The sequence below is a fragment of the Coturnix japonica genome, chromosome Z, assembly GCF_001577835.2.
Source record: "Coturnix japonica isolate 7356 chromosome Z, Coturnix japonica 2.1, whole genome shotgun sequence".
NCBI lineage: Eukaryota > Metazoa > Chordata > Aves > Galliformes > Phasianidae > Coturnix > Coturnix japonica.
In genome coordinates this window covers 6,657,333-6,678,608 of record NC_029547.1, presented here as the reverse complement: position 1 = coordinate 6,678,608, position 21,276 = coordinate 6,657,333, and positions in this window count along the sequence as shown.

Genomic DNA, 21,276 nt, shown 5'->3' with positions numbered 1-21,276 from the left:
AATATCTATTGTGTGAGGGTTTCAATTTAAGACTGGCTATCTTGCATAAAGGTGTCTCACTTAAACTGCAAGCTGTTCTCCAGAGGAAATTCCCAGACCTCTATATTACAGAAGGTCAAATAGACAGGAAAGGTCCCCCCCCCTCCTGGCTTTAAAACCTATGAAACTTATAAGTCTAAAAGTTCAGTTCCTTTTGTCATCTGGATCTGAGTTCTTTGCTGCAGGTGCTGTGGTGGGGATGGGAGTAAAGCACAGACTCCTTCTGCACTGCTCCTCTGTCCCAAAGTGAGTTTCAGCTCTCATCTGCCAGCAGTGAGCACTGGGGATGCAGGAGCAGGCTGGCACTTGGCTGGTCCGGCAGTGCTGCCCCAGGGCAGGTTTCCACTTACATCCAAAAAGAATCAGCATGGACACTTCAGCTACTTCCTCTTCCTTTTTCCCCACCACCTTCCCCTTGGTTCATGACATCCTTCTCCATCCAAAAGAGATATCTGGTAACTCTATGAGAAAGTGGGACTGCGAAAAGGTCGTGATGTGTGGGAGCACCTGAAGCTGTTGCAAGGCTGCTATTTCATGACAGGCCAAAGGAGAGGAGAAGATGAGATATGGGACTCTGTTGTTGGACACCATTGGCAAGGACTGTCTTCTCTAAGTCCTTGGTTGTTCTGCATGCTCACGTCACACTTGGACTTCCAAGAGCCTCAGGTGTTTGCCCTCATGTACCTCAAGGTAGAAAGAAGTCTTAGCTTTCTTGCCCAAATCCAGCATGACCAGAGTTCTGGTGTGTCCAGGGCTTCTGATCTTGTAAGCATTCAGAGAATCACCAAGTTGTTAAGGCTGGAAATGACCACAAATATTATCTAGTCCAATTGTCAACCCATCACCTCCATGTAGGAGCCTCTGTAGGCTTGTAGGAGCCTTGAATGTGCATCTCATTAAGCCTCCTTTTCATTAATTGTTTACCGTGTATAGCACAATAAAAATCCTTCCTGGCAGAACAAATTCCATTCTGAGCAGGAAGTTCCTCTTCACTTTGCCCCATTCAGCTCCAGTTCGGGAGCAACATCTCCCATGAGAGCTTTCTCTAGATGCAGTGTGCATATGAGGGAGAATGAAAGAGCTCAAGGCAAATGATGCAACCCAGCTGCTGTCGTGTGGCGTCTCACTGCTGCAGGTTGGCTGAAGAAATGAGCATGGCCATCTCACTCCAGGGGGCCGGAGAACAATGATACAGCCAAGTGAGTTTACCAAACTGAAAATATTATCATGCATAGCCATATAATGGCAATTAAAAAGGAAACGTCAAGAGCGCAAAGATGTGAAAAGCACACAAACTCAATTATTTTAAAGGGCCGTGGTTTCATTTAAGAAGCAGGTGAAACCTCCTGGCAGTAAAGTTTTGCAGCACATGTATTGCATTTAGCATCAGAGTGAGAGTGCAGAAATGGATTTAAAATTCAGTCAAGAAAGACTTTTTCTGTTTGCAACACTGAGGACACTTCTGAAGGTTTCCCCAAGCATTCTGACAGCAGCCTGAACAAGGAATGAAGAGAGGAGTTCCCTCATTAAACAAGCTTGGGGCTAAAAACGTGTTTTGGATCCATCATTCCTAAAAACACCAAGACAGTGGTAGAGTCAGTACTGTATCCATTTCCAGTGAGGAGCCAGTGGTACATCAGCAACAAATCATTGAATCATTACAGTTGGAAAAGACCTCTAAGATTTAGTCCACCATCAACCCATGCATGTGGCTCCAATCCCAAGGAAGCTCAGCTCTTGCTTCTGATGAGTGTGAAGGATGCCTGTTCCTCTGGAGCATGACCAGTGGGCATCATTTATCTATCATCCTTCTGGCTGAGGCAGGTGACATTGACAGTGAAGAAGTTTTCCTTAAGAGCCACAACAGCGAACAGATTGACTCAGCTCATGCCCCCAATAGATGCAGCACAATTCCTCCTTGGCCAGAAAGAGGATGGGGAGCAGCAGAGCACATAGGAATAATCTTGAAGCCTACAAATGATCTGCAGCTTTTTAGTTCAGTTGAGATCTCTCCAGCAGACACCTGTTACTTAAAGCTTGAGTTAGTTGCTCTTCGATGTCTGTCTGAGAGCAGATCTGAGGAGAAATTATAAACAAAGCATCTCCCCAGCAGAACCCGTCCAGCTGGGGCTGATCCAGGCTCTGACAAGGGAGGTGAATGAAAGAAAATGAAATAGATGGGAGGGAGGTAACAAAGAGGATAAACTCTCAGGTTCAAGATGCCAACTAGCACAGACTTCCAAAAATGTAATATGAAACATGCTGGCTGATATAGTTGTTATTGGTTATAGTATCATGGAATCACAGCACCATTTGAGCTTGAAGGGACCCCTAAAGGGCATTTAGTTCAACTCCTCTGTAATGAACAGGGATGTCTACAGCTTCATCAGGGCACTTATAGCCCCATCCAGCCTGGTCTTGACTGCCTCCAGGAAGGAGAAGCTGAAGGATCATAAACTAGCTTAGTGCCTTGCCAGGGAGTTGCTTAGTTCCCATTTATCCCATCTTCTTCTCTTCCTCTCCAGGATATCCACTTACTTTACACTCATTTCTGTTGCTGGCCTGGAACAGACTGAAACATCTTTCGGATCTGAAAAATCTACAAAACATTCACTGCTATCCTGAGCTTTGTGTGTGCCTGCAGCTGGTCATCCTGACCCAAGGGCACAGGAGGAGTCCTAGAGCCTCTGAGTGTGTCCTGCCTCTTGCCTACAGACAGGTGAGGACACCTACCTGCCCCTTCTAGCCCAGCTGGCAGTGCTGTGGGAGCCCACAAGCAGACAGCTGGATGCTGTGGGGTGAGTTGGTGCCCCTCTTGCATTGCTCTGTGTGGTGGCTGCTGAAAAGCTCCAGTCCAGATATAAGATATGAGACCCAGTACAAGACACAAGACATAGGAATGGTCAGGATGGAAAATGCATCTCAGTTCCATGACCCTCATCGTACAGTAATGTGGATACCAGTGCAAGAATGGGGTGGAGAGCAGGGAGAGCCAGTGGAGGACGGGTCAGATCTTGTCATGGGCTTTTCCCTTGCAATCCTGCACCCACTTTTACGTCAGGAAAGCACTGAGTGCAGAGCAGCTACGTATCCGTTGTTATTGACAATTTACTGTTTTCTATTTCGGGACAGACAGTTTTACCCACTTCTGAGTGCCTGGTGCACCAGAGAGGTGGTGTGGCAAACTCTTCCAATTAACTCATGGCTGGTGCAAACACAAGATTATGGGTGGGGCACCCAAAGCCTCCTTTATCTCTGAGCAGCAGGAACACCAAGCCAAAAGATGCCAAACCTCTAACCCATGTACCCTACTCCTGAGTCCAAAGGCTGCAAGAGAGCTCAGCAGATGTCAGGAAAGGCAGCCCAGCACTGCAATGTCTGGGTGAGCAGCTGAGTTTAAAAAACATGTCACGGTGATGAACGGTCTTGATATGGGGATGAAGATGACATTGTTTGTGCCTCCAGGTACAAAATGTGAAATGCTGAGAGCCTCTATGCTGCCTCCAGGGAGTATGGAGTGGAGGGACAGTTGCACAAGAGTGTTCATAGATCCAGCACAGAGAACACGTGCATGAGCTGATTGTATCTGAGCCCTACAGTCCATGGCTGCAAGATAAAGGTGCTGCAAGCTGGGGGAGGTCTGGAAGCCCATGACTCTGCTCAGGCTGACAAGTGGTGGCATGAATATTCCGTGAGAACTGGGTGAGCAGGAAAGAAGACAAAACAACAATATCCTCACAATTTCTACTTTCACAGGGACTCCAAGCTAAATTTCCTCTCCATAGGCATGCTGGTTCTGATCTGCTAAAATGACATAGTCAAGGAGCCTAGAGAACGTCTCACCTTGTGAGTCCACTTCAGTGGGGGGCTGAATTACATCACTTGTGTTAATGGTGGGCTCAATCATATTTCTAAATGTGGGTACGCAGACACATTTGAGATGCAGATCTCCTGCAGGCCCTGTGTCATAGAATCATAGAACCACAGAACCACAGAATTGGCTGGGTTGAAAAGGACCACAAAAGTCATATAGTTTCAACCCCCTGCTGTGTGCACGGTCACCACCTGCCAGACCAGGCTGCACAGAGCCACCTCCAGCCTGGCCTTGAGTACCTACAGGGAAGGGGCATCCACAACCTCCTTGGGCAATACATGTATATGTATTAGGGTGTCCTCTCTCTGTATGACAGGGTCACATCCTGGAGATTATGGAACTGGGGCTGAATTCCTCAACCAGGAGATTGTGGGCTGGGCAGGAGCAGAAACTCAACAGATCTCCATATTTCCAGGAGACACCCATTTCCACAGAGACGTAAGAATGCACAGAGACCAGACAAAAGCTGTGTCTGCCCCTGTGCTCTGTCTCCAGCAACAGACTGTTACACCTCCCTACCCTTGTTAGGAATGCTGCAACAGGGAGCAATAAAAGCCATACAAATGAGGTGGCTTTTCAGTTCCCAGATATTCTTCTTCATTTGTTTTGAGCTATGATAAAGTTGGTTGAAACCGGCTTTCTTGAGAAGCCAGAGTAAAGCTGCATTTGCATCATAACTGAAAGGATTTTGCTGGTTTATACTGGGAAGGACAACCTCGTCCTCTGTCCTAAGGAAAAGTTTTGATGTAGTTTCATAATGAAAGCTTTCCTTACTCTAATTTCCTCACTGGAAGACGCCTTCCCTGCCAGACAGGCTTGTCTTGTCCTAGGTGGTTTTTGAGTGTTCCAGGTTGTATTTGAGAGTACAGCAATGCCTTTCTGGATGAACCTGCAGGGAACCACCATAGATGTTCATCTTTCTGGACTCCATCAATGGGGAATGGTCCCAGGTGGATGTTTTGTGTCAGATTCAGCTGCCTCGGCTATCAGAGCTAAAGATGTCATAGTTTAAGTTAATGCAGCAGGCTGCCTCTGCACCAGGGTTCCCTGCTGTCTCTGAACCAAGCACAGTAAGGCATCTGCCACTGGAACTCATCATTTAAGACTTTTATTATGATGGTGCACTGTCTCTGGCCATGAGCTGCAGACCCAGAGCATGGGGGAGCTAACCAGGATGGCTAAGATGTGGGTAATGCCCTCCATTCAGTATGGGTCACTGGGGCAACCTGTAGTAGCTGAATTTTGTGTTTTAACTGGTATCAGCTCAGTCACTGAAACAACTGAATTTTCACATAAACCTTCTGGGCTTGCTTGCAACCTCTGAACCCTACCCAGCACAGAAGGGCAGCATTTCTGTTGCACTTCAATTTTGCATTCCCTTTCTTGTTTGCATTGCTGTAGGTACTCTCCATCCAAACTGTTGCGTGTCTGAGTCCTTTCCTCTTTTATACCTTGTGCTCTCTCAGGAAATGCTTACAGCACGTTTTGCCCTTCAGGAGGAAAGAAGCTGATGGGAGAGGTCAAGCTAACAATCCTGCCCTGGGCTGGAGTAACAGAAATAATGGCATCTGACCCACAGGAGATCCACAGCTCAGTGCATCTCAGCGCAGCTGCTACCTGACCAGCACATCTGAAGTGCCTTGATCAGAAGAGCCTGGCTCTCACCTCAGCCCTCCTGCATCCATAAATGACGTGGTCTGGAGAAGGGATGTGGGATCACTGATTGCAAGGCATTGTTTTGAAGAGAAACGTGAGGGTAAAAATATGATGTGTTTATAATCCAGGGGAGAATAAGTGGGAGCAGAAAGTCTCTGTGTTGCAGTGTCTGTGGGTCCTCCCCAGGTCGCAGGAGCTGTCTCTGGGAGGAGCACTCTCCCTGTTTATGCTATAGGGCACATGTGGCCCGTGCCAGCCGCCTGGAAGTGAGGAGCAGTGATGCAGAGCTTTCCCACGCTGGAGACCCTTTGTAGGTCTGGGCAGGAGCCTGTGTGTGCCTTCAAAGCCGAGAGAGCAGCAGCACCACCCTGCCCCTGGGCGGGCAGGGAGAGGTTGTATGCTGCAGATAATGTCATGTAGTATGGAGACAGACTGTACAAAACACTTGCTATTCAGTCCTTTTGGTATTTTCCCTTCCCATGACCTGTTCTTCACTCAGCCCTTTCATGCACCTCTTCTTTCTTTCAGTGTCTTTGAGATTAATTTGTCTTACATGTTTCATTAGGGCACTCTCTCTGTTGCTCGTCTTCCTCCTCAGTCATTTCCCTGCTGTCGGCCTCCTCCTTCTGCCTTAGTGTTCTTGCAGAGCCCCCAGTTCCACATCTGCCTACAGGTCACTGGGGATAGGATCAGCTGCAGTGGAGCAAGCCAGGAGCTGGGGCCACACAGCTCTGCTCTTGCTCCAGGCTATTATCCAGCCACGTTTTGATGAGATGTTCTCATAGTACATTCCCAGCATTTTATCAAAGAGGTGATGCTGTCATGGGCTTGTTTATTATTTCCCTTCAGGGCATGGTCTCTTCATGACTTCTTCCTTTCATTTGTGAGGAGGAAATGTTTGCAGTTCTGTCAGCCCCTGGGAGGAAAGTAAGTTACAAAGGGAGCAGGGCTAATGAAAGTCTTTTCCTGAGCAAAAGTAACACTGTTTTATGGTCACCTATGCCCTGAACATGTGGGAACCAAGCTTAGCCCTTGAGGACACTGAGCAGGGAGCTGGTCACCAGAGGAACAAGTAGGGCATCAGGGACACAGCCACTTTGCAGTCCCATAGGGACACTTTAATCTCTGTTCCACCAGCAGCTCCTCTCCTTCCATCTCCCTTCGTGGTCTCTGACACTGACTTGGTCCCTGACATGGTCCCTGACATCCTCCTGCCATGCCCAAGCCTTATCTCTCTGACAGGGTCCTCATCTCCTCCTTACACACCTCCTGTGCACCTGCTTGGCTGTTTCAGCTGAGCATTGAGTAAATCTGTCCAGCTCCTTCCTTCATCCTCCTCTTGCTGAATCACAGAATTGCAGACCCCAAACTGCTTTCTATCTTAAATGTTCCAGCAGAAAATCTGCATCTTTATCACTGCATCAGGAGTGATAAAGAATATCACATGTAGCACATGTAAGAATAAAAAAGAAAGAGGCTCTCAGGGTCCTCTGAGAGGACTTGCATTTTGGGAGTCCTTAGTTATTTTCTACTGCATCATCATTTCCTTCTGTACTCCCTTATGTCTGCACAGGTTTGGGAACATCACAGAGCATTGCACTGAGGAAGAAAGCCAGGGGAAAGCATGGAAAATACAATGAATAAAGAGAGAAGGGAATCTTGTTTCACGATGTGTGTCCTTGCTACTAATTTTGGCCTTCTGTTGTTCTCCAGTTCAGTGTCCCTGATGTCCTGTGCTGCAGGGGGCAGAGAAGTGGCTCTGGGGTAGGGCATGGGTTGTGGATAAGCTCTTGGCTATATCTTGCAGCACAGCTTATAGAACAGATAAGATGAAAATTCTCAGTAATTTTTCCTATGATGTTTTGTCTAAGAAACCCAGGGAAAATCTTCTAGAGTGATCTGCATGCAAGCAAGCTTCAAAACAAGTCCTGCATCCTGCACAAACACGATGTTCTTCATCTCATGTTTTTGCTACGTGTGCTTTCCATGAACAGGGAAGTTAGGAACAAAGAGTCATTAAGGTTTGAAAAGACTGCTAAGATCATATAGTCCAACTGCTGACCCATCACCACCTAAAGCTACCCACACAGCAAGTGGTCTCTAGTGCAAGGGATGATTTTGCTGTTGGAGATGTGCAAGGAGGAGATGACTATCTCTGCCTGGTTTCCCCAGGAGCCCAGGCACAGAATAGCTTGTTTTTGATAAGAGAATCTGGATCTCCTTTAGTCAATGGGTGTTGGAAAGATGAAGTAGTCACATCATGGTTGTATAAATCCTCCAGGATAGTACAGAGAAGCAGCCAGCTGTGATAGCAGTATCATAGATTTCTGGAACATTTTTCTTATCATAGAATCAGAGAATCACTGAATGACTGGGGTTGAAAAGGACTTCAAAGACCATCTGGATCCAACGCCCCACTGCAGGCAGGGTTGCCAGCCACTAGATCAGGCACTATATAAAGTTGCCGGGGCCTCATCTAGTCCTCCTGTTTAAAAAGGAATTGTTGAAAATATGGCTGGGCTTTTCAGAAGGAAAAAACCTGTTCTGGTTAAGCAGGCTGCTGCTGCATGGAGCTCCAATCTAGTTAGATACAGTTCTCTCAGTATTCAGGTGCTGACTGCTGTGGTTCAGTTTTGTTAAATTTCCCCTATGTGGAAATGCACCCATGGTGAGGAAAGAAGTGAAAAGGAAAGGAGGAATTAGTGATATCAACTTTTCAGTAGGTCTGCAAAGAAAAGCTTCTCACTGATCTCTATTCCTCTTACTAGGAAAGAAATTTATGTTACTTTTAGCCCTAAGAGCCAGAGCGTATACTAACTTGCCTGCCTTTCTGCTCAGCACCAAACCCTTCCCATTCTCAGATCCTCCTGGTTGTTTCGGGGTGTCATATGCCTCTCAGGCAAACCAGACCCAAATACCTAATCTTGATTCATTGCTTTCGTCAGCACTGAAAATTGAGCTCTGTGTTTCTGTGTTGTTACTCATTGACAGGAAGGAGAAGACAGTTGTATTGGTCTTTTTGGTTTTGAAGGAAAATGTGTGTTGTTCCAGGGAGTAAAAAGCATTGGGGCAAGATCCAGGTGCAGCCTTATAACTGCATGCCCAGAACCCAGAATCTTAAGATGCCTGAGTAGGTATCCTTGGTGCCATTCCTATCTTGCATGCTTTTTGGTCATCTTTGTTGTTCTCTCTCTCATGAGAAATGACAAATGAGCAAGGAGGACAGGGATAAGATCTTCAAGGCCCTGGAGGACCTGTAGGTGAATCACATCAGCACTCTCCAGACAGTTCTGTCACTAGGAATGACACTGGAGAGATTATGCCAGGAAGAGTCTGGCTTTGTGGGAAGGATTAAATGAAGTGAAGGCCCAGGGTGGGTAATAAAGTGACTTTCTTGATGCTGCTTCCTCATCTGAGTCCTTCTGTGGTCTTTCATGAGGGCCCTGGGGCTGTGGTGCCAATGGGTGCCTCTCCTGTGCCCTTTATCCCAGATGTAACACAAATCATTTACAATTTGTGCTAACACATGGTTAGTGTAAGAGCACTGCAGTCCCCAAGAGAGGCAAAATCCACAGGTATAAACCTCTTCTCTTGGGTGGAGGGAAGGTTATTATTCCACACTCCTTTTCCCATTACCAGATGCCCAAGACTGTGATCTCAAAGCTGCACCTCCAGAATGCTTCATCTCTCTGCATAAAGGACAAAACTGTGGTGTAAGGTGACAGCTATTCTTTGTTCACTGCCATCCTCCCCACCACTGTGTGTTTCACTTTCTTGCTTGATCTTGCCTTCCCTTCTTTGCTTTAAGGGTTGGACAAGTTTCCTTTTGGGGTAGCTCCTTCTCTGGCTCTTGAGCGTCTTTTATATGTCAGCTCCTGAGGTTCCAGAGACCTGTGGAAACTGAATGTGACATGGAGAGACTTTGCCAGAGAGCATGATGAGATTCCTTGCACTCTTCTTTCTGTTTTCATAAGGCAGAACAAGAGACTTAATCATGGATATGAGCTTTGCTGAGCGTCATGGTATTGGGAAACACATATCTTTTCAATAAGGGTTACAGCTAATGTCAGTCAAGAGCTAACAACTGTCTGAACCCATGGGACAGAAGAAGGGATTGAGAGCTGAAGGATCAGCCTTACAAGCAGTGTTGTTAACCACTGCAAGGAGAAGGGCAAAGGATAGGAGGTTTTCTAGGGATCTTTTGAGGGAACTGCCACGTGAGTAGGAAGCATGAAATAAAAGATGGAGGTACATCTTTGAAAACCATTAGGTGATGTCGAAGGCACCTGGGCTACCCAGGACTGGGAGACAGCTCCTTTATGGTAAACACTGTTGGCTTCTCAGGTGGGATTTGACTGGCTGAAGTAACTGAATAAATATCTTCATGCCTGAAATAACTTCCCATCACCTCAGTGTCTCATAGACCCTTCCAGCTCTATGCTCAGTTCTTGGCAGTATAGACATAAGGTCTTTGAACGTGCTGCCAGGATGGGTGCTACCACGCCAAGTCGTTACTCAGCTTCTGTGGCACCATTCAGCCACTGTTGTCTTCTGTTCTCCCAGCCATATTCAGATAATTTTTCCTTGGGAATCTGATCTGGAAAAAAAACCAAAAAACATTTCTGGAGCAGTTATTAACATTGTGCAGTGCAGCATGGTTTTTTTTGCTATTGTTTTTGCCATTGCTTTTGGTCAAGTGTCAGTCTCAGGCATGATGAGAATTCAGGTTTCTTGATTTTCTTTCCCCTTTGGTACATACTGAGCTACAGACATATGAACAGCAGTAATAAAGACATTACAGCTTAACGAGTTGTGGTGTCCCAGCCCATCCAGTGATATGTCAAAACATCATTTGTAGCTGTCTGTTTAGCTGTGGACTTACTACGCCAATAAATGATCTGTTATTCCTGGCTAAGGCTGTGCTTTTATTTGGCTCACACTGAGAAAAAGTGTGAGACCAGAAACCCACAGTTTGTATCTTGATGCTGTTCCAAACGGAACCAGAGCCACTGCAGGTCACTGGCTTTGTATAAATTAGAGTACAGTTTTCCCGGGGCCATCAGGGACTCTCCCTAATCCTACTGCAATTCAAAGAGCTTTTCTGGCTAACATGTCTCTTTCACATACTATTTACATTACCTGCACATAGCATAGTCCTCACAGGTGAATGAAGTACAGCTTGTAACACTTTCGTTTCCTGGAGTATTGTATTGTCATGGGCAGGAGAGAGCATTAGCACACCCTTTGGCAAGGCCTTCTTGGGGTGACAGTTAATTCAACAAGAACTGCAATGTTAGCCAAGATAAAGAAAAGTAAATAAAGAATTTGTCTACAAAAGCCAAACAAACAGAAGAGTTAAATAGGCTGGAGGAGTAGATGAATAAGAGAAACTCACACTTTGTGCAAGTCATCCCGAGGTTTGCCTGCATGAGCTTTCCCTCTGTCCCGTCACTTCTTTCTCTACCTGCCTTGTTCCTCTTCGCTTATGCAAACTGCAGCAGTAGATTGTCCCTCAAGGGAGCAAATGCAGATCTCGATATTCATTTTCTCTTTATATCCAAACCCAAGGCCAAGTTACTCTCAGATTCAGATCTTGCTCTCTCTCCCTCTGAAAATGACCTCTTTCATTATAGACTTGGTTAGGAAGAAATCTTTTCCCTGTGAAATTATTTAATTGAAATCGTTACCATATGATGGGGCAGGACACTTCTTCTCCCATACATAGCAGCACATGTGGCTCACTACATGCTTTGGACTGAGACTGACACAGTAGTAAACCAAGAGTGATTTGGCAGAGGGTGACTTATCCCTTATCTAGATTTTGAGGTCTGCAGTTATTCATTCACATCCTGTAATACACTGACAGGAGACTTGCAGTTAGGATGCTACAGATCTGTGTTTGCCTCAAAATACAAACTTATCTTAGATGGTATCTTGGATTACTGGTGGACTCATGCACATTTTCTTGGTAGTGGTGCCAGTATGAACACTGTCTGCCACAGATCACTCACCTCTGTTTCCAAAATGGAACTGATCTGTCTGAAATTAAATCCCAAACGAATCTGACTCATTTCTCAGTGGAAGCAGTTCCCCACTGGCAAGCTGATGGGAAGACTGACTACATGAGTTTTGGTTAGAAGAGATCTCTGAGATCTCCCATCCATCCTTTCTGCTTGGGCGACTAGCTGGGCTATCCCAAGCTCAAGCAGGCTGGCTTTGGATTTATTTACCCACCTCTGTAGCTGCCCTTCAACTCATTGTTGGCTTTTGTCTCCCTTCAGACTCTTCCTTTCCAGTCTGAGCAATCCAGCTCCTTCAGACTCTGCCAATGGAACTGGTGGTCCATCTCCTCATCTTGGCTTCCCTCCATCATTGCCATTTCTTGACATCTCCCTTGATTTGGGTTCAACAACACATACAGAAGCTCCCGCTGTCCTAGCACAGCCCAGTATGTTGTTTGCCCAAATTGAGATGAGGCTCATATTCAGCCTGACAATAAGGTAAGATGTAATGGTGAAAGGAGAGCAGGAGTATTCTTCATAGGTACCTGAACTGATGATGGACCCTTCTCTGCAGACTCAGCAGTGTGCTAGTGAAGGCGCACAGCTTGCACACCAGATGTGGCTCACACTGAAGGACAGTTCTTCAGCTATTTGTGAATGAAAAACCCCAGCAGCTGACTCGAACTCAAGGGGATCTCAAAGAAAATCCCAGCTGTTTAATGAAGAGAGGTGTGTCTTAACCCTTCCCTCTGATTTACTCCTCAGCTCAATGACCCAGGAGCATGTTAAGGAAAATGTGGGAAGCACCATCGTTATACATGATATCTATTGCTTGTGGTCTGTAAAGATCTCACCAGATATCACTGAGTATGTTTGCTCTAATACCCTGGGAAAATTCCAGTGCAGTTAATTACCTCCTGCCTAATTCAATTCACATTTAATAGGGTGGCAACATTCAAACTAATGCCTGCAGGATAGATGAGTGGTGGGAATCAGAGCCTCACAGAAAAAAAGATCGGGAAGAAGAGGTAGAAATCCATTGCAAATCAATGTTTGAGGAAAAGACTCATTCCCCTGCCACAGAAAGTCCAGAGCCAGTTCCTCTTTTTCTGAGCTGCACCAGCCTGAAAGTATGGGAAGAAATACTGGGCTGTGGCTCTTCTGGAAGGGTGAGTCCATGAACCATTATGGTATACGTGGTTCTATGAGAGATGCAACAAATCCGTCTGCAAAACTCTTCACTTGCAAACGTGAAGACAGAGACTTCTGTGTTCTCACTAGACTTTGTTGTATGTGTTATATGGAACTTTAGCTCCATGCTGTCACTCCTAGAGAAAAATTTTGAGCTTTCCAGCCCTCAGGGAGAGCAGCAATACTGTGAGCACACAACTATGTCAAAATGTGCAGTCTCTGACACTTGCATCCCATGTCCAGATTCGAGTATTCAGATGTTATCTGAAGCAGAGGAGAAGCAGAAATATTGTCAGGACAGTTAAGATGGGCATGCAGAGGGTTAGAAAAACCCACCCCCTCTTAAACATGGCTACTATAGCACTCGCTGTTGTACTGCGTATTCCTATACAGTCCTGCCTTCCCAGACACACACTGAATTTCTCCCTGGAAGTACAAAAGGAAAAATCTCTGCCCTGGCAGCAGCTTGTTATCTGTGCTCCAAGTTTTTTGAGATCATATCTACTGTGTTTATTAGTTTTCTTAATAAATTGGCAGCCTTGGTGGGCTCTGAGCCAGGTACGTTTGCTGAAAGATTTATCAGAGATCCTATGGGTCTTGATAGGTCAAGGCGGGGTAAGAAGACAGTAACAGCTGCTCCATATCAGCTTATCTTTGCTTTTAGGTCCACTGGGTGCTGCATGCAGGCAAGAAGAGATACATGTCCCTTACCTCCAGCATGAAGTTGTACCACTACAATTCATCTACTGAATGTAAATTGAGACTTCTCAGCGGTCTCCCGGTGTTGACATCCTTTGCTTTTCTCCCCCACAAGGGACCTGGCTCCCTGTTGGCTATCCTATGGCCAGTTGCCAGTTCTCCCCTTTCTTCTTTCCAGAAATGATGCCCAGGCTGTCACTGCTCAGACATTACCTGTCCCAGGGCAGGCACTGCCCCTGGGAACAAGATAACCTATAAATTGTAATGGAAAATGGATAATGTGCAGCCCACTGCTTGGCTGCCTTGGGATCATTCCCTGCCTTACCGCTAATAATCCAGTCCTGGAAGTCAGATCATCACCATACTGAAAAACAGACACTTAAATAACACCTGAAACAAAAGTGGTGTCCACCCATGCAACCCTGGACCTCCATCTCTTAGCTCTGTTCTGTAAGACAACAGCTGCTTATGACTCCCTGATGATGACTGGAGTTAGTCATCCTCTAAAGGAAAGTTCAGAGCCTCCAACTGATTTCTGAGCCCTGAGAACAGACCTGCTGCAGGCATTTTGTCTCTGCAAATACAGGAGGAGAAAACAGAGAGTAGGACACAACTAGATTGTTCCATTTCAATCCAAATTGAGTCAATTACTCATCCAACTGTGCTCTTCTTGTTATGCACTTAAGGGATATTCTCACCTAAGTGATTTCTGAGCCAGAGTCTTATTTCAAGGGTGTGTTATAATTCAATTAGCAAGCTGGGACAGCTCTCCCTGGCAAGCTTGAGGTATTGAAAGGAGCTTGGCTTCATTGGATGAAGATAATTGGGGAGATTGGACGAAGGAGAAAGAAAAGAGAGGAGAAAGCTGGTTTCATCTAGTTGTGCATACAATATGTTAAGTAATCATATAACTTGGTAGTAATGATTCATCTTGGAGATGCTTTCTGAAAGTTGTAGGCTAGTTGAGTCTTGCAGTCATGCTCCAGGCTGAAGTGAGGAGAGAAAACATCTCTGGCTTTGAGGGCTTGTTAAATATTGTGTAAGGGAACTGGATTGCTTCTCCAGTGGAAATGGGGGCTAACTCTGAAGACACTGATCTGCCTGGCTGGGGGCCCTCAAAACAGCAGGAGCAGTCACTGTTGGTGGAAGGTATCCTTGAAATGAGATGTTCCTCTTGGCAGAAGAAAATGTGGGGCTTTGCCAGAAGATTGCTTTTGATAAAGTCCTATCTTGCCAGCTGTAACCTTGGCATAGCCCTCATATGAGTGACATTAATTAGACATTCCCTCTGGGGACCAAAGACTCTTTGGATCGGTAACCTGGCCTTTTGTCCAAGATTACAGAATTTTAATCACAGCTTCGTTTTGTTTTGTTTGTTTGTTTGTTTGTTGAGTCTTTTCCTCATCCTTCCTCGTGGAAACCCATTCCTCTGTCTGCAAAAGTACTGTAGTCTATTCCTTAATATTCAGCCCAGCTGAGGAGAGGGGCCAGAGTTATATGCACTTTGTGTTACTGGCAGAACGTTAAGCATCATGTTCTTAGATTTTTTAAATGTTTTTTCTAAGAACATTTAGAAAGCCAAAACCTGGAGAGCCGGAGGCATAGGAAGGTCTGTGAAACTGAAATCTCCAGGTGATTCCTGGAATGAGGATGTCTTCTCACTTATTTGGGTTTCCAAATGTAGAGTGACTTCAGTTTAGCTCCATATGACAAGAAATCAGTCTTCCTGCCTCCATTGCAGGAAGAGCACTGAATCGATGTTCATGATGGAGATGCATGTACCTCCAGAAGGATGAACCTGGGACCATGTTGGAGGTCCCACCAAGAGCTAATGATGGGAATGGGATTTGTGCTTCCATGGTACCAGGTCTGGATGCTGATGGATCATTCCATAACAGGAATTTGAACAAAACCGGGTCTGAGTTCTGAATAAATTTTAGTTCATTTAGCCAGAATGCCTAATGTAAGTGTTAGGCAGCAGATATGTTTTCATACACTCCTGACCCAGCATACACCACACTGAATTCAGAGTTAGAGTGTAATTCCCTGCCAACATCAGCAAAGCTAAACCTGGGCTGCTGCCACCTTGTCCTCTCTGTGCCTGCCAATAGAAAGAGCTGGCTTTCTGCCTACCAACTCCATCCATAAGAACCCTTCAGCTCTGACAGAACAACATGGGAGGAAATATCTATTCCTTGGCCCAGAAAAAAAGTCAGGTCAAGTCCTGTATTTCTGCAGCACTTCTCACCTTGTTCATAAATAGCAGGTCTTGATGGGTACAGACCCATATGGAACACAAAAGCTATTACCCTGTCAACAGGTAGTATAAAAGAGATGTGTTTAGATTGGTGTAGCTGTAGCAAACCTTGCATTATGCAATATGTCTTGCCACACCTGTGCATGGCTTTCTGACCAGGAGAGCCTTCTTGGTGTCACTGCAATAGGACTGTCAAGGGAACAAGCGTCATAAGAGAAGGTGGCAGTAACATGGTAGGATTCCTTATGCTGTCTGAGACCATGAGCGAGTTGCTTAGCATCTAGGAACTGGTCTTGCCTCTTTCTGCACATACATACAGTACTCGCATAATAACATCTTGTGAATCTGTGATCTTATTAACTTTGGATCATCTGATGTAGAGAACCTTGTAGAGCCATAGGGGAAAGCAATGCACAGGAGCCATAGGCTCCTCAGGTGGGACTCAGCTTGCAGGTTAAGACTCACACACACAGATGCCATCTGAAATGCCTCGCAGTATCTGAAAAACTGTCACGTAGCTGTCAGACCTGACACAGGACCTACAGCTATCCCATCACAGCAGCTTAGCACAGCAACTTGAGGGAGCATGCAGCAGATACCTATGTTTGAGCCCTATCTCAATGACTATGTTTAGAGTTCCATACCATCTCCATCACTGTGCTGCCTCAAAACTGAACACTTCTCTTGGTCTTCAGTTTCAAAACTGGACAAGCTTGTGCACTGGAAGTACAGGTCCCTCTGCTGGGGTGTGCAGACTGTAACCATCTACTTATCCATTCATTCTTGTGTTGTCCAATAGAATGATTGCATATGTCTGCCAAAGACCCAGCTTCCTCTTTGCTTTTGCTTTTCTTTAAGCCCTCTTTTGCCTCTGTACATTGAGCTGCATCTGCTAACTTTTCATTGCTGATGCCACCTTCTTTTCTAAACTATAACTATATCCAGAAACTAAACTAAAACTATATCCAGAGCACTCCTTCGAAGCGTAGTTGCATTTCTCATTAACAGATCACAAAATGATGGTTGTTCATGCCAGGATTTTCTGAGCTTTTTTGCCTGCTTGTATTACCTGACCTCCAATGTGTCAGTCAGGCAGACAAGAAGTAATGAGAGAAGCAGCACTCCTCAGTGTTCAGTCTAATTAGTCCTCAAGAAATTACTCCCTGACCTGACACTCTGAGCTGTGTCCCACAGCACCACCAGATCCGCTGTTAGGCAACGCAGTGGTCTGGCTGTTCGGAACCAATTTTGTTCCTAAGATAATATACAGAGATGGATTCCAGTTTTATTCTCCAATCTTTTCTCTGTCTTCCTGCAAAAGTTCAAATACGAAGATGTCAAAAACTTTCTTGATATAAGTTACATTAAGGAGAACTTCTTGCCCTCATAGGAAACTGCCCTTATCTTTTAATAAGCCTTTAATCCCTATTTTACGTACCTGTCTGTCTTCTTTCACATTTGTTTTGATTTTCATTCTACATCTGCCTAATTTTCATTTCCATACCTTTCATACAACCAGTGCAGGAATTTCCCATGTCTTCTCTGTATGGCATTATTTTTTCTTTACTCATTACACTGCATGGTTAAGTTGTAAAGTAAAATTTTTTAATCTGTTTCCATAAAACCTAATGTCTCTGGGGCAAGCTCATTAAAATTTTGTGGTTTCCCAGATGATTCCTTGAGGTCTAAAAGACAAACAAACCCTGTCTATTTATCACCCATATCAGGTGCATTTATAATAGCCCAGGTTTGAAGATGTGGGGCAGACCAATTAAAGACTGTGTCTAGAGGGATTTTGCTTGCATCTATGCCACTGATATGTTAAGGAGCTTTTTTAGTGGGACATGTGTTTGTTGTAAAACCTTGATTTTATATAAACAAATATTTTGGAAAGGACCCCAGGATATCTTGCAGTTTCACTTGCTGAAACCAGTATCTTTCTGGTTGGTGTAGCAGAGTGAGGGCCTATGTGTGAATATGTAATTGCTACCATACATTAACACAGAGAGCACTCCTTCCTTCTTGCTTCTTAGCCTCACAACAAGCCTGTTGTTTGGAAAGAAAGGAATGAATGGCAGTTCACATCGTTTTGGGATGAATAAGTAGAAGCCAAGAGGAACGTGCTATCCATGGAAGATTTTGACTGTCCCTTTCAAGTTTGCCCATCTTTTTTTTTTTTTTTTTTTTTTTTTCCTCATTTCTTCTCTCTAATCCTCCCAGCTGATGGCAAACAATGGCAAAGTTACTTGTGTTTTGAGGACAGCTCTGGACACTGGCCACCGCAAACTGCTGTTGGTCTCTGACTCCCTGACCACTGCTCCAAGCAGACGGGATGCTCCAGTGCGAGATCTCTGTGCCACACAGCACAGCTCCCTTCATCTGCTGTGGATGCTAGAGGTCAGTACACCTCCAACCCAATGTGCTTTCAAGAACCGAGCTGAAATCTCTACATGCTGTGTGCTCCAATCTGTACCAGCTTGTGCAGTGCTAACACAAGCACACCCACCCTGCATACTGTGGAGATCTGCTTGGATCTCTCCCTCTTGCCATTCGCTGTTTGCTATTTTTGAATATTTTTGGATATTTATCTGAAGTTTGCTGTACTACATGAACATCCCACAGTGGGATGTTCAACTTGGCCAAACAGTTATTTTGCCTGAGGACTCACCAATGGGCGTAATTCCTCAAGAATGCGTAAGAAAATGGAATGACAATGAATATGTTTTCTTCAGCTCTTGAGAGCAACTAGACTAATAACAGTCCTTGCTTTTTGAATGCAACGGTTGACTAGAAAATCTGCCTCAACCAATGCAAGTTTTGAGCAAACCTGTATGACACACATCTGGATGATGTTTATCACACAATGAATAACGATAGATTGGAACGTGATGGGAAAGATCAGCATCTTTTCCAAAGCTTGGAGCACATCTCTCAGTGCTCCAGGGCATGGCTTTCTGAGCTTTTCCATACGCAATGTATCATGCTTCATAGTAAGTAATGGGAAAAAAGGAGACAGAAGTGATAAATGCACAACACCTGGCCTTACTGAAAATGTCATATGTGTTGCACATACAGGCAAAATCCTGCAACAGAAAGGAATGACGTTGATAGAGTGAGGTCACACATCTAGGAGATACAATAACAAATACTGCAATTACAGTTCATTCTTAGACTCCAGTTTAAGAATGGGTGGGAAATGAGGTATGGATCTTCAGACTTCAAAGACCTCTGGTAGAAACAGAGCAGCTGCATCTGCATTAAGGTTCAGAGAAAATCCTGCATGCAAATACTTCCCACCACAGGGAAGGTCTGCAGCCGCAGTTTAGCCATTTGACTTAGGCTTGCTGGAAACACATATATTATTTGATTTTCTGACTTGGCTTCATCTGTCCTTTCCAAAGCATGTCTTACTCAGCCATGACTACTATTCTCCATGATAAGATCTTATTTCCTGCTGGTGGGACTTGGTTAGTAATTAACTGAGTGGGAAGAGAGGGGTGGGAAAGTGATAAAGTCACACTTTTAATAATAAAGGTAATCAAGGGCAAAATCAAATCCCTTTACCATTACACATCTCCAATTTACCAGTATCTCATAAACTGCTGTAAGGGAGGCTTCCTGTGCCAGAGCTGTCCGGATATGAGCAGCTGAATGCTGGGGAGAGGGATTGGATGAGTAAAGGGCTGAAAAAGTCTTTGATCAGCCCAACACCTGCGACCCATAGATGCCTCCTCTCCAGGTTGATTTTGGCTGGCTCCATTTTTGCTTACAAAGTTAGGTTTTTAGAGGAAGATTATAATTTCCCCTTCTATTCATTGCTTCCTTCACAAATTCCTGCATAATGCAAAATGAAACCACCTGTTCTTCATGGGACCTGGGACCATCATCACCAAGAGCAGGGTTTGTTTTTATAGGTGGGGGATTCCTCCTACAGAAAGCAGAAAACAAGGAGGTATTCTGGAAAAGTCAGAGCCCTTCTTGTCTGTTAAGTCAGATCACTCAGGGTCTCAGTTTTCCATGGGGCAGAGTGGACACAACTTGTTGGAGTCCTCACTTAGAAGTGATCCCTAAAATGCTGAATTTCTATTGCATAACAAGGACCTTAACCACTGTTATTAATAATGAGCAAGATGCATGGCTACTAGTACAGTATTACAAGACTTCCTCTCTTACATATTCGTTATGTGTTGACACCAGCCCACGGCAGCATTAGCTCTGTGAAATGGACCAATAAAAGCTGCCTCAGCTGACAGCCTGGAACTCTCCTAGCAAACAAGCTTTGCTGCTGGCAAATAATTACTAAGTCATGTGCTGAAGCTGAAGAGGAGGTTAAAATATGAATGTATGATAAAGAACTTACTTTCTGTATCAGCACCGGTGGATGTGATTAAGTAGTTGCTGTTGTCTTGATTACTTTGAAGATGACACTGCTGATCATTCACGTAAGAGCAGACAGCTCATCCATCATATTTACATGCATGCAAATCTATCTTCTTCCCAGGATGTCTGAAAAGCAACCAGGTTCACTGGCAATTGTTTCAGTTGAAAATGTAATTGCTGGCCTGGGTACAAAAAATTCATCAGTGTTAACGTGGCTGTTATCTTCAATGGTATAGGATCAAAGGTAAATCAAAAAGTCCCCTGCACTCCTGTGAATGTCCACTGGAACAGGTCTCTGAGCTCCCAGAGACCATGTTTCCTCTTGGGAAGCTCACTGCTATTACAAACCCTGCCTGGGATCTGTTCCACCCCATCCCCCTGCTTGGTACCCAACTGGTAATAATAGCATTGCTTTCAAAGCGAATACAAGGCTGTGCATAGAGGAGTCCTCTTGGGAAATCAGTACGCATCAATTAGCACCCAGCTGCAGCTACTCTTTCCAGGCAAATGCTAAACCTCTTGCTGACAAACCAAACTGGGACTTCAAGCACTCACATGTGCTACACCTGGGCTGCTCCCATGGGGCTGGAAGCAGAGCCATGATGCTGCATCTACTGATGAGCTTTTTCTGGGGAAAAAGTTTCATTCTAAATGGCTTGCAGGAGATGGCATACATTCTGGTTGCTGCTCCCTCATAAGTGGGGATGACTCTGTTCCTGTGAACCATCAGGATGCCTCTATCCCCTGCTCCAGTTCCAAGTGCTGATTCCCAGTCAGCACTAGGTGGGAAGAAGCGATAAATTCCCACCTCTCTGGTCTAGATGAAGAGCTGGCGGGAAACAACTGAGACATTTCGTCTTGGGCTGTTCAGAAGTTCCTAATCAGGAGCGGGAATTAGTCTGATGTCTCACCACTTGGCTGCATTACTGATTTGTGCAATTAGAGCAGAGAAAAATGATTGTTAGAAATTTCTTAAGTCTATAACCAACAAGCAAGCAGTGGCACTCCTCTTGCTCTTGTCCTTTGAGATGGGTACTCTAAGCCTTGCATGATGTGGTTAGGGTATCTGTCTTGCATGTCCTTTTCTGGTGAACCAGCTTGGCAGGTTTTGCCAGTCTCACCCATTGTACTGGAGAACAAGCAATTGACATAGAAAATGGATGGGTTTTATTCCTCTT